Source organism: Rhinolophus sinicus, chromosome 6 (genome assembly GCF_057876585.1).
Source record: "Rhinolophus sinicus isolate RSI-liver-muscle chromosome 6, RSI-T2T, whole genome shotgun sequence".
Classification (NCBI taxonomy): domain Eukaryota; kingdom Metazoa; phylum Chordata; class Mammalia; order Chiroptera; family Rhinolophidae; genus Rhinolophus; species Rhinolophus sinicus.
In genome coordinates, this window is record NC_142506.1 from 53,365,546 (window position 1) to 53,379,079 (window position 13,534).

The 13,534-nt window shown below is 38.3% G+C and overlaps 1 protein-coding gene across 1 annotated transcript in view; it reads left to right on the plus strand.

Annotated features, from left to right (window-relative positions):
- DRC8 (dynein regulatory complex subunit 8) overlaps window positions 1–13,534 on the plus strand; it is a 107,363-nt gene that overhangs the window by 2,686 nt on the left and 91,143 nt on the right. The gene's annotated exons all lie outside the window — the stretch shown is intronic.

The window sequence follows — 13,534 nt, forward strand, 5'->3', positions numbered from 1 at the left end:
CATGAGAAGGGGAGTGGATAAAAAGTGCTGGCAAAGATTTGGAGAAATTGGAAACCTCATACACTGTGGGAATGCAAAATGGTAGAGCTGCTGTAGAAAACAGTTCATCATTTCCTCAAGAAGTTCAATCTAGGGTTACCATATGACCCAACAGTTTGACTCCTAGGTATATATCAAAGAAAACTAAAAACATACATTCACACAAAATTTTACATAACGTTCATAGCAGCATTATTCATAATAGCCAAAAAGGAGAAACAACTCAAATGTCCATAGATGATGAACAGGTAAACAAAAGATGGTCCATCCACGCAATGTGCTATTCAGTCTAAAAAGGAACGAAGCACTGACACATGTTCAAGGATGAACCTTGAACACATGATGCTCAGTGAAAGAAGCCAGATGTAGAACGCCACATATTGTGATTCTTTTGATATGAAAGGTTCAGAAGAGGCAAATGCATAAAGACAGAAAGTAGATTGGTGGTTGTCATGGGCTGGTGGAATGGAAAATGGGGAATGACTACTTTTAATGGGCATGGTTTTTTTGGGGGTGGTGGTGATTAAATTATTTTGGAAGTATTGGTGATGGTTGTACAACATTATTGATATGCTTAAAAAACACTGAATTGTATACTTTAACATGGTTAAAATGGTGAATTTTATGTTCCGTGAATTATTTTTTCTTGAGGTGAAATTCACAGAACATAACATCAACTATTTTAAAGTGTACAATCCAGTGGCATTTAGTACATTCACAAAGAATGTGAAAAAAGATGACACTCACACGTAAGGTACAGAAAGGACGTCAGTCTTCCTCTTGCCATTTTACTCACTTTTTTAAAAAAGAACCTTCCAAAGGAAGATTACTGACAGGCTTGTCATTTTACTTCCATGAGGTAAAAATTGTGAGGTCGCAGTACTAAGCCAATTGCAATTCCTTTATGCTGTTAAGAATTAAATGATCTTTTAGATGCCGGAAGTGCATCAACCAGAAACAGCACAGGAAGTCCAGAGGGACAAGAGCTTTGTCACCCCAGTTTAACTGAGCAAGGGAGATGCAAGAGAGTGTGACAAATGGAAGGAATGGGAGCCAATCACAGAATTCACAGGTGCACGTGCGTAGGGAATGATACCACCTCTTTTGTCTTCCTTACTATGCTCCACGTTTCCAATATGATGTTTTCCATTATGGTCTCCTTCCAACGTCAGCTTCTTTGCACTCAGAGACCATCCCTCTCATGTGGTCTGATGATTGGACCCTTTGCTCAGATCAGGAGGAAAAAATGAAAAACAATGAGGTTGTTTATTTATCCTTCCAGTCATCCCTCAAACCATCTAGGCAGGAAAGTGTTATGGAGCAACATCTATATACGAGGCACCTATCATTTAATAAATGGAAGATGGAAAAATGGCTAGGTTGATGGCTAGGGTGACGAGTCACAGTAGCAGCCCCTTTGTGGAAATTCAGTCCCACCACTAGGCAGAAAGACTTCAAAGAGCAACACTTGCCTGCGGTTGGAACACAGGCCTCCACTGTGAATTATTTGCAAAGATAATTCTCTAGGAGAGAAAAAGAGACCTGACAAGCTTTTTATATGTGTGTCAAGCTCTTCTAATACTTGAACGGTAATTTGGGGAATTTGCATACTACTGGGTGGTTAACCTTTGCCCCATATAATACATAGATATATTTTTCAAATTGAATAGAGTCTTAATTTCCAGTTATGGCTTTTTTAAATGCAAAATTAGTACAGTACTTTGAGTGAATAAAGGTCTGAAGAAACTATGCAATCTGCAATTTTCTGCCTTAAATGTGCACTGTAGTTAGTATTAACTGCTCTAGTTACAGCCTGCAAAGAAGGAGAAAAACACATGGCAGCTCAGTCATTTAGCAAGTTTTGCTATGGTTGTTCTGGTTTATTTGTTTGCTTTTCGCTATAAGCAGGTGGTTTTTACCTGTCTGTTTCTCAATTTCTGCATCTGTGATATGGGGATGATCAATGATACTGAATAATAAGAGTTGTTACGATATATATGAGTTTACATCATGTGAAGTGCTTAGAGAGCAACAGCTGATACATGGTGAATGCTTAAGAAATTATTATTATTAATGTTATTATTATAAAGTACATACAAGCTGACACCTAGTTCCTATCTACCAAGAATATTTAGTGTTTTTGGTAAACTATCATTTTAAAAATTATCAGATGAAGATATATCATTTTTCTTGGTGATTACCAAATTCTTTGAGGATAAAGGGAAATTTGGATATTTCAATGAGTTGGATTTTCCATATTAAAAACTGAAACAGATGAGAGGATTGAGGTGACTAAATACAGGTAAAGCATACAGAATCCTTGTAAAAATATTTTATGATGGGAAAGCTGAATTTTCCTCTAGATCAAGGGCAACATGCAAACAGGTGGAAACAGTGGTGAGTTTTCAGAGGACTATGAAAATAGGTTGCAAGTTGAGTTGCATAGAAATACCAATGACCGGGATCCATGTAACTACTATCAAAGAAACAGAGATGAATGTCTGAGCAGAATCATGACAGATACAAGCAGTGATGTTTGGGTGGGGCTTTATTATTTCTATGAGCGATTCAGGTGCTGAATCAAAAATTTGGTGAAATGAAATAAAAATGGAGAGGAAGATGATGGGCAAAAGATATCGAATATCTTTGGAGACAGCACTGATGTAGTAGAGAAAGCATGGCGATCACATGGAGGGAACTCAGGGAGGTGGCCTTTTAAAAGCTAGCCTTCATGTTTTTTCTTACTTTATGTATTTTTCTCAAAAAATGAAATCTCTTCTATATCAGGGACTATGGTTTTGCGCAGAATGTGTAAAATACTTCTACGAATCTGAGGACATTATATAGCTATTTATTATAACTATGATTAGTCAGAAATTCTCTAAAACTTGTATTTTTATTTTTTAATTATAGTTGACATACAGTATTATATTCATTTCAGGTGTACAGCATAGTTATTAAACATTCAAAACTTGTATTTTAAAAATTTTAGAAAGCGAGGAAAAGACCCAATGAGATAAATAAAGGATAACTAATGTAAGCTGTGCCCCACTGAACTGGGCCCAGGACTGGGGCAGGAGCTGGGGTTTCTGCCGGAAACACTCTGACCATCTTCTATTTGTTGGGGTCAATGTCCTCAAACCCCTTGGGGTCTCAGTTCCTTCTTCGATGAATTAAAGATGCCAGAGCACAAGATTGCCAAGATTCATTCCAATTCTAAAAGTTGATGACTTCTTTGCATGTCAAAGAATTCAACATAGACTTAGATGAGTCTACGTTGTTTGTGCACACTGTCACAAACAAGAAAAATTTTCAGGTTAATTATCAGGCATAGGGTAATGTCCTGTACTGTTACATACTATGACTTATTTATTGTAAAATTAATTCAGCACAATAAGTATTCACTTATGTATAATTAAAGCAAATTATTTTAAGGTTTTTTTTAATGATTTAAGCCCTTTGTTATTTTTATTAACATAGCATGATAAATTAACTTCCTATGTTCCATTAAGATGACCTGTTCATTGTGGAAAAGGATGTCCCATTAAATCAAGCCCAGTATCTCATTTCTCCACTTAACAGCTTTAGTTTTTTTTATATTTTATTTTTCAAGACAAGTTTTATTTTTCCAGATAGGACTTTCCTCTCCCAGTCTCTGAAGAGCTGAAATTTCAAGTGCTTTCTTTTTAGATGGGCTCCACAATTTCTCACCAGGGCCGAAGGCTTGTAACAAAATTGAATTAAATTGAATCATGGATCTGTTATCTATTTAGCTAGGACACGAGAAGGAAAGACAGGATGATTGCGACCTTAAGAAGCTCACAGCCTTCCTTATGCAGTGGAGAAAGAGGAAAAGAGGAAACCATCACCAGGCATACTGATGTCATGATAAGGATGATCGTTAATGAATAATCATCTTTACCTTTTAAACAAAGTTCCTTAGCAACAATTGCTTGTGAAATATACATTTGAAATTTGATCAATATGGTATTGGTGGGAAGCAGAGCTCTAGTAATATCTCTTTGTGGTTGTCAAAACAAATTCAAAGCCAAGATAATGACCAGGTTGAAGTAATTAATAATATTTTGGTATAAGCATCACTTAACAAAGCAGTAAAGACAAAAGCATGGAAATGATAGCTGCTAAACATGGTAGTCATATTTTCCCTCCCTGTCCCCCACCTCCTAGTACGCTGTTTATAAAAGAGAGCTATTGGGGTAAGGCATCTTAGCAGGAAAAAAAACTACTCAGATATAACATACGGAAGGAATTCTGTCTTACCTTTCCCTTCATCCCAGTTTATTCTTTGCCCAGAGATTATAGACACTATTCCCATGAGGTCGGGTCCCATGGGATTGGGTAAAATTACATACCTTAAACAATTCTTCACAGTCAGACTCTCTCACCTTGCATTTGGATGTGTCCTGCACTATAATAAACCCGTACTTATTTTATATATATAGTTCTCTTTGCTTCGCTGTTCTTTCCCATGTGGTACAGAGATGCTTGGTAGTGTCTCTAAGGGCAGTGTTTATCCTCACCTCCCAGCTCCCTCACCTTTGTGAATTACAGTTAGACACTGCTGTAAGGTTCTTTGGTTCCTGCTTTGTTGGAAAAGCTTTTAGTGGCAATATCTGTGATCACTGGTGTATTAAATGTCAGGCCTCAAATAATTATTCTGCCCTGAGCTGATGGTAAACGAGACTAACCCTGTACTTTTCATTCTGCACCTGGAAACTTCCCTTCAGAGTTCAACACATACAAGTCAAAACAGCGCAAACTCAGCTCCAATGTGTATCCCACTCTACCTCAAAAAAAAAAAAAATTGAATTCACAGAACCTAGGCTAAATACTACCATTAAACGAAATTGCATTCTCCACATTTCCATGAGAATGGCAAAGAGAATGAGGATAAATACGAGAATACATCTTGGATCTCTTACTGATTTGTCAGGTTGTGGCAGAACTTAGAAAAGCAGGAAAAGATATGACTTCTGCTCTTTGGGATCAGATACATTTTTCAAAATTATTTAAAAGTATTATTTGGTAATTATTTCTTTTGTCTGTTTGAAAACGAAAGCAAATTAAAGAGTCCAGTGGACTTGCAAATCTTCCTATATTTAAAAAATTTCACAGTCTCTCTAGTGTAAGAATCTAGGGATCATTTTTGTATTGTAATTTAATTCCCTGTAATTCGTGTTCTTTTCATGTGATCTCTCGAATTAAAAAAAGAATTATCAGTGTTCGTAAGTAGAAAGCAGGGTACTACACAATACCAATTAAATGTACAATATGTTAGGCGCTGCCTGCCAGCTGGTAATGTTTGAGAGTTGTGGTTTTCAAAATATATGTAATTATCTGTTTAATTGATATCCGAATCAGCATGCCTTTATTCGGTAATACAGAATTTGATACTGGAGAATAAATAGGGGTAAGCCTATGGCACTTAGGTTTTGGAGCTAGGATTATAAACATGAATAGGCTTAAGGAAGTAAAGCAAGTAGCATGCGCGATGGGCCCTGCCCTCCCTGGGAACCGCACAGCAGGACTCAGGGGACAGGCACAAACCCACTTGACAACCAGTTGGCCCACGGGCCGCTCCTGCAGTTCGGGCGCACACCCACGCCCGTGCGCGTCACGTGCATGTGGGGGCTGCGGAGCTGGCCCGAGCGCTGTGGGCTTGTCCCAGCTGCAGCCCCATGTCTTCTTTCACACCCACAGGGGATCTTGCCGGATGATTCTGCTGTCAGAAGCCAGCTTGCCTATGGGACGTCATTTTCTTGAACACAGTCACGATATATTTTAAAGGCATGGCATGTGTGAATACAAGTGCATCTTATAGATTAGGGCAAAAAAGATACCCCATGCACATCCAAAAGTCGAAAGCCCTGTCTGCTCTGCCATTTGCACTTGTCATATGTAGAACCATTTTAACCTCAGGAATGTAGCAGTTTATAATAGGGGAGTGGGGAGGCACATTTATCCACTGGAACTGTTTTACCGCACCCATCTTTAGCAGGTGCCCAGTTTGACAGGTGCCTCATGATTTCCGTTGGCCTTTTATTTAGCATTTGCTCATTTTGGAAAAAAGGAATAAATATTAAGAGCACAAACAACCTTTAAGCTGATAGTTACAATAATATAGAGGCTCAATCAGATTTAGATCAGACTTTTTTTGGCATAAATACTTCGCAGGCGGCATATTTCCTACTGTGTCACATCAAGGGCACATAATACCTAGTGGCTTCTCTTTTTGTGATGACAGTATATGTTGACAGAAACCATCGACCTGATGTATTCATTGTAAAGTTCCCCGCCAGCTCTTCACCTGTGGTTTTAACAGCCCTTGACAATCATTTCTTAGATAGTTTACTCATTAGGGGTTGTGAAACGGCAATGGTTTAATTATGTCATTCCTTCCTCATTTATTAGCAGGATTTTTTTCTCATTATTTGATTACCCTGAGAAACAGTTCATACAGGAAAGGCAGAATCAATGCTTGACTCTTTATTTTTATTTACCCATTTTTGGAATAAAGAGTTTTCTTCCTATCCTATCAAACGTGACCAATGAATCTATTTTTGGAGCATTACTGGGAACCAGTGGATATGCTCATACTTGATGTATCTCACTCAATATGCTGCAGTTTATTTACTTACTTATTTAATGCTAAAAATATTCCTCTTTCAGCCAATGCTCTTGGGTCCTTCTGACATGACCCCAGAAGTCTTTGATAGCTTCCTTGCTTCTGGTACAACACGATGTTCCAAAGTCAGAGAAACATGTTAAATGGTATCACGAAGAAGCAATCAGCAAAATTTAGAATGTGAGATATTCCACAAGACAAACTGTTCACTTTCGTCAGCAATAAATTGCAAGGGGGAAATGAATGAGGGCATGAAATCTATGGATTGAAAGAGACTGGAAAGACATCAGATAAATGCAAAAAAAAAAAATTTTTAAATATCCTTGTTTGGATCCTGATTTTTAAAAAAAAATCTGTAGAAAACAATATATGAGAAAATCAAGGAAATTTTAATGCTGGTTGGCTTTCTGATGATACTAAGGAGTCATCATTAAAAATGTTAGATGTGAAGAATGAAAGGACAACATCTTGACTTGGAAAAAAGGCCTGGAAGTATACACTGTTCCCCAATAAAGTCCTGTTCCCCTTCCCCAATAAAATATTAAAAAAAAAAAAAAAGTTAGATGTGGTAAGATGATTGTAGTCGTGTTAAAAAGACTCTTTATATTTTAAAGATACATTACTGAAGTATTACTGAAGTATTTGTGGATGAAATTATATGATACCTGAAATATGTTTTAAAATAATCTGGTTGGGGTGAAGAGAGGAAGTAGGTGTGATATTGATGGAGTAAGATTGGCCGTGTGTTGATAATTGTGGAAGCTGAATACATGGGGGTTCCCCATGTTAATCTCTCTGGTTTTCTATATGTTTTAAAATTGCATAGTAAAAAGTTTAAATATATTTTAGTATAGAAGTCACCCTAGAAGGAAGCTGAAAAGGAAGTGATTATGGTAGAACGATACCATCTCCGTAAATAAAGTCTTGCCTAAGCCAGAAACGTCCTAGTCACCTGCCTGCCAGCTGCAGTCACAGAGTCTGAGGAAAGACCTGGTGACTAATAAGGGAGAATATTGTTTTCTATGACTGAGGTATGCCACGGGCCTGTGCTAGGTGCATTGCATGCATTTAACTAATTTAATCCTCACAATCACTTTATGAGATCAGTACTATTATAATACCCATTTTACGAAAGAAACAACAGCTTCAGAGAGACCATTCACTTGATAAGCAGCAGAGATAGGCATCAAACCAAGGTCTGGCTCTGGAGCCCATACTATTGATAAAAACAACATACATAGCTCTTAATAGATGCCAGCCCTGTTCTATGCTTTTAATGTAAACATTAATCCATTTCACATTTACAACAATAATCCTCTGAGGAAGATACTCTCAATAAACCTTTTGCACAGATGAGAACATCGAGAAACAGACAGGTGAAGTAACTGTGCAAAGCCACAAGGCTAGCAAGTGACAGAGTGCCCCCACCCCCACTCTGCTGCCTCTCACACTATTAGCCACTCAATCCCACTGACAACTATCAGAGCAGGGTCCTTCTTTCCTGATTTAATAAACATCTATTGAGCATATGCAAGAGGTCCCCTTTGTTAGAGGTGCTGGGATATGGTGATGAACAAGACATGTTTTTCTTGCCTTCCAGTGGCCTACAGTTTCCTGACATCATGAATCTCTAGGGAGCTATTTAGGAGATGATGGGCTAAAACTCAGAAGCTCATGCTATCTGTTGGCACATCCTTATTTGAAGTTGAATTGGAAAGAGGACTGAACCAGCAGCCCAAAGAAGTGCTCTCCTGAACCTTAGAATGCCCAAAGTAAGGCTCTGAAGGAAGATGCCTGTGGACCCTATGGCTTCACACCATGAAGCTCCACTGCTGGGCCCAGTGGGTCCCTATCCCCCAGGAAACCATGCTCATTCCTGTCCTAGAATCTGCTCTCCTGCTGGGTTCTGTTCACCCCTCACCTCATCTCTGCTTTGGCTCTCATTGAGCTTCCCTTCTTTGAAATCTCAATGCCTTTATTGGTCTGCACGAATCAATTTAGTACTTAATTATACCTGTTGTTACCTAACAGTTTTACTGTGTATATCTCGCCTCCTTTCTTAAATTGTAAATATTTGGAAGACAGAGACTAGGTCCTATATTTCATTGATATTCCCCCAGCAAGCCCCAAACCATGGAGTGAGTACTCATTAAATATTATTTAAATGAGTAAATTATGTTTATAACAGTACAGTATAAATTAGATGATTAGAAGCGTAAGTTATCTCTCTTATTAGGTGTGTGCCCCACGGCAAATTATTCACATCTTTTATGTCTTAGTTATCTTACCTGTAAAATGAGATAACAGTTTCTACTTCATGCTTGTAGAGTACTTAGCACAATGCTTGGCACAGAACAAAGGTTCACAATGTTAGCAGCCGGTATTTTTATTATTAACTGCCTAGCAAAGTAAGGTTTTATTGACTAACTAGAGCATTTTTGCCTACATGTGAAGTCAAATTAATCAGAAGATTGCTATCATTTAATTGGTTACTATCATTTAATTGGCTGGGAGGTTGTGGGCTATCGTGGAAGCAGAATGGGCACGAAAGCTGGACCAGAGTTCAAATCTCACCTCTAACACTGTCTGGGAGACCTTGGCTTTTACGAGCCTCTCTTTGTTCACTTGAAAAATGGAAATAATTATAGTATCCCATTGGACTGTTGTATGGTTCAGAAATGATGAATACAAAGCATCTACCCAGAGCTTGACACAAAATGGATCTGCGATAAACCATTTGCTTAATATCAGCAAGCCTATAGTGTCTCTCTCTACAGAGACTATGTGTACTTAGCAGATGAGACATTTCTGGTTGTTCATTGGCCCCTCTTTTCTAGAAAGTTCTAGCCCTGTAGTCTAACTGTAATACCTCTGTTCCTCTGAATTCTTGGTATTTAACTATATTACTTGCTGTTATATAATCCCAGGATGCTTGGTACATGGTAGACACTTAATGAATTTGAATGACTCAATAACTTACCTTTTATAGATGCATATACGAGGACTGACAATTAAGTTCGTGAACTTGCCACCGTGTGCTTACATTGGCAACACTGTGCAAACAACTGGTACGGTTTCATAACCTTGGTATATCAGTGTCTCACAGCTTTGTTCGTGTCCACATATGGCCGTGTCTTGCTACTGTGTTTCCCTGAAAATAAGACCTAGCCGAACCATCAGCTCTAATGCAACTTTTGGAGCAAAAATTAGCATAAGACCCGGTATTATATTCTATTATACCCAGTCTTATAGTAAAATAAGACCAGGTCTTATATTAATTTTTGCTCCAAAAGACGCATTAGAGCTGATGGTCCGGCTAGGTCTTATTTTCGGGAAACATAGTAAGTGGCTTTCACTATTGTTGTTGCATGTTTTTGTGTGCCGTCGCGAGAACGTCAGAGTTTGAATTAGAGCAACGAGCAAACATTAAATTTCTTGTTAAACTTGGCAAGAGTCGAAGTTAAATCAGGGACATGTTAGTCCAAGTTTATGGGGATAATGCCATGAGGAAAATGGCAGTGTACAAATGGATTAAACGTTTTTCTGGGGAGAGAACATGTCACCAATGAAGACAGGTCAGGGCAGCCAGTAACAAGCAGAACTGATGAAACCATTGCAAGAATTCATCAAATTGTGCATCGAAATCATCGGCTGACTGTGAGAAGCATAGCAGACCAAGTAAACATCAATAGAGAAACAGGAAAATCTTGGCATGAGAAAGGTGTGAGCAAAAGTGGTGCCGAAGGAGCTCACCGATGAACTAAAGCAAAGGAGAGTGGAAGTTTTCCAAGACCTTTTAGAGAGGCAAGACGATGTTTTGGGCCATGTTATCAGTGGTGATGAAACATGAGTGTACCAATACGACCCTGAAACAAAGCATCAAAGTGCACAATGGAAGTCAGCCAATTCTCCATGACCAAAAAAGTTCCGTCAGTCCATATCAAAAGTCAAAACGATGTTGCTAACCTTTTTTGGTATCAGAGAGATTATTCATTATGAATTTGTACCAACTGGACAAACAGTTAACCAAGTTTACTATTTGGAAGTGCTGAAAATTCTGCGTGAAAAAGTTAGATGAAAACAACCTGAACTTTTCGCCAACAATTCATGACTTTTGCATCACAACAATGCACCAACTCACACGGCACTGTCTGTGAGGGAATTTTTAGCCAGTAAATAAAGAACTGTATTGGAACATCCTCCCTACTCACCGGATCTGGCCCCCGATGACTTCTTTCTTTACCTGAAGATAAAGGAAATGTTGAAAGGAAGATATTTTGATGACGTTCAGGGTATCAAGGGTAATACGACGGCAGCTCTGATGGCCATTCCAGAAAAAGAGTTCCAAAATTGCTTTGAAGGGTGGACTAGGCACTGGTGTCAGTGTGTAGTTTCCCAAGGGGAGTACTTCCAAGGTGACCATAGTGATATTCAGCAATGTGGTATGTAGCACATTTTCAAGGATGATTTTGTGAACTTAATTGTCAGACCTCATAGAAATAAGGCAGGATGCTGTTGGCTGCTAAAGTAGTTACTCAAATGATGTTCATTAAATTATGTTCCCTAAATACAGCAATTCCTTTCTTCAGTATACCTGTTCTTATTTACCTTTGTGTCCCCCAAAATATAGGCCACTAAATGATTCCTATTAGGCAATGGATATAAAGCCCTTGGCAAGGTCCGTGGCACAAAGTAATTAGTAAATATTACCGCTGTATACATGTAACACACATCATCTACTGTGAACTTTGACACTTTGCTCTTATTCTAGCTGTCTAGTGATGTTTGTTATGGAAAGAATTTGTATGCAATTGCTAATTTCCCCAAATATTTTCACATTCATTACTTTCATTTGATCCCCAAACTTTCCAAAGAACTAGACTGATTTTGAAGACTAGCTGTGTGCAAGTTATCTAATTTCTTTTCTCATTTTTGTCAAAGAAATTGGGGATCATCTCATGGGATAGTTGTCAGGATTAAATGAGAGAATCTATGGAAAGCACTAACCACGTATATTAGCTACTGTTATTGAGGTAGCGCATTATTAACCTAGATGCTGACTGGAAAAACCAGAACACAGTAGTTAAATGACTTGTTTGCTCATAGTGTTAGTGGTAGACGTGGACCTGAAGATCAGCACTGATGATTTCACAGTGCAACTGTCAGGGAAGATCTGATTCATATTCTTGTTCACGGCTGCATCCCAGCACCTAAATGATAGGCAGTCGTATATGAGGTGAATAAATTAAACACAAAGTTTTAAGCTTGGAAATGGTAACATAAAGATCATTTGTTAAAATAACTGGTTTGTCAAATAGGGAAACTGAGGCTGAGGTACTTTTAAGTGAGCCATGGGCATGTTTTGTATTTGTTTTGTTTCTCTGTGTCTGCACAGTGCTTTTTAAAAAATTGAAGTAATTGCCAAATTAGGTTTGGCCACGTATGAATGGGAAACCCAAATTAGTGGCTGATATAGGACAGAGGTTTATTTCTCTTTTATGTAAAAGGAAAAACTAAAGGTAGGCAATTCAAAGTGGTGACTCCAGAGTCAGCAGGAGCCTTGACACCTATATTTCTGCCCCACCATTCTTAATACATGGATTCTTTCCTCTATATTGTGTTATGGTACAGAGTGGCTGCCAGGCTCCAGCCATTTGCCTCCTGTCAGGAAGGAGGAAGATAAAGAGCGCAAAAGGGGCACTTCCCAGCTGAGCTGGCCCAGGAGACGACCTGGATATTAAGGAGATGACCTGGACGTTTCCCACAACTTCCTCTTTTGTCTCATTATCCACCCAAGATGCCAAGGGAAGTTGGGAAATGTATTCTCTTATCTGGGAAACTTGGTGCTCGGGTTAAAAGCAGGGTTCTGTTATAAAGAAAAAGAGTGAAATGGATATTGGGTAGGCAGTTTCTGTCAACATTTTAAAACACAGAAAAATGTACATAGCTATTTGGATTTCTCTTATAAAAATGAGAAGATGGAGCTGAGTTTAGGGCCAAGGGGAAGTCTCAGGTGAATTAGAAGGGAGACCCAGATGAAAGGGAGGAGGCCCATGAAGGCTCAACTGAGCAGAAGGGAGGGAACTGATGTTAAAGGAAGTGAGGAGTGATGAGGATTTGGCACTGGTCTGATGAAATTCGTGTTTGGAGAGCATTACTTAATCTGGAATAATAAGGAAAATGCGTTAAACATCAGGAAGACAGAAAGAACAAATAGGGAACCCCTGCAGAGATCCAGGCATGATGTGATGAGAATCCAGACCAGTGGTAGCGATAGAAATATAATGCAAACTACACATGTAATTGTAAATTTCCTAGTAGCCACTTTCAGAAAAGAGAAAAAGAAACAGGTGAAATTGACTTTCATAGTAGATTTCACTTATCCAATCTATCTAAGATATGATTCTCATTTGAACATGTAATCAACATAAAAATTATCAGTAAGATATTGTTCATGCTTTGTTTTTGTGCTTAGTCTTTGAAATCCAGCGTATATTTTGCATTTTCAGCATGTCTCAATTCGGATGCTAAATTTTCATCAGAAATACTCGGTCTATATTGAGATTGCACCAAATTTATAGCTGAAAAAGTACATTCACATACTCAAGTTATCCCAGATATACTTAATTTTGTTTCAACTGAATTGAGTATCTGTTTTTAAATTTAAGTTAATTAAAATTAAGTGAAATTAAAAATTTAGTTCCTTGATTACTCACCTCATTTCCTTGATTACTCACCTCATTTCATAGCCCCATGTGGCCAGTGGCTTCCATACTGGACAGAAAGAAAGGACCCAATTTGACACACATGGTTCATAAAAGATTCTCATCAGATGGAACACTTCTGACA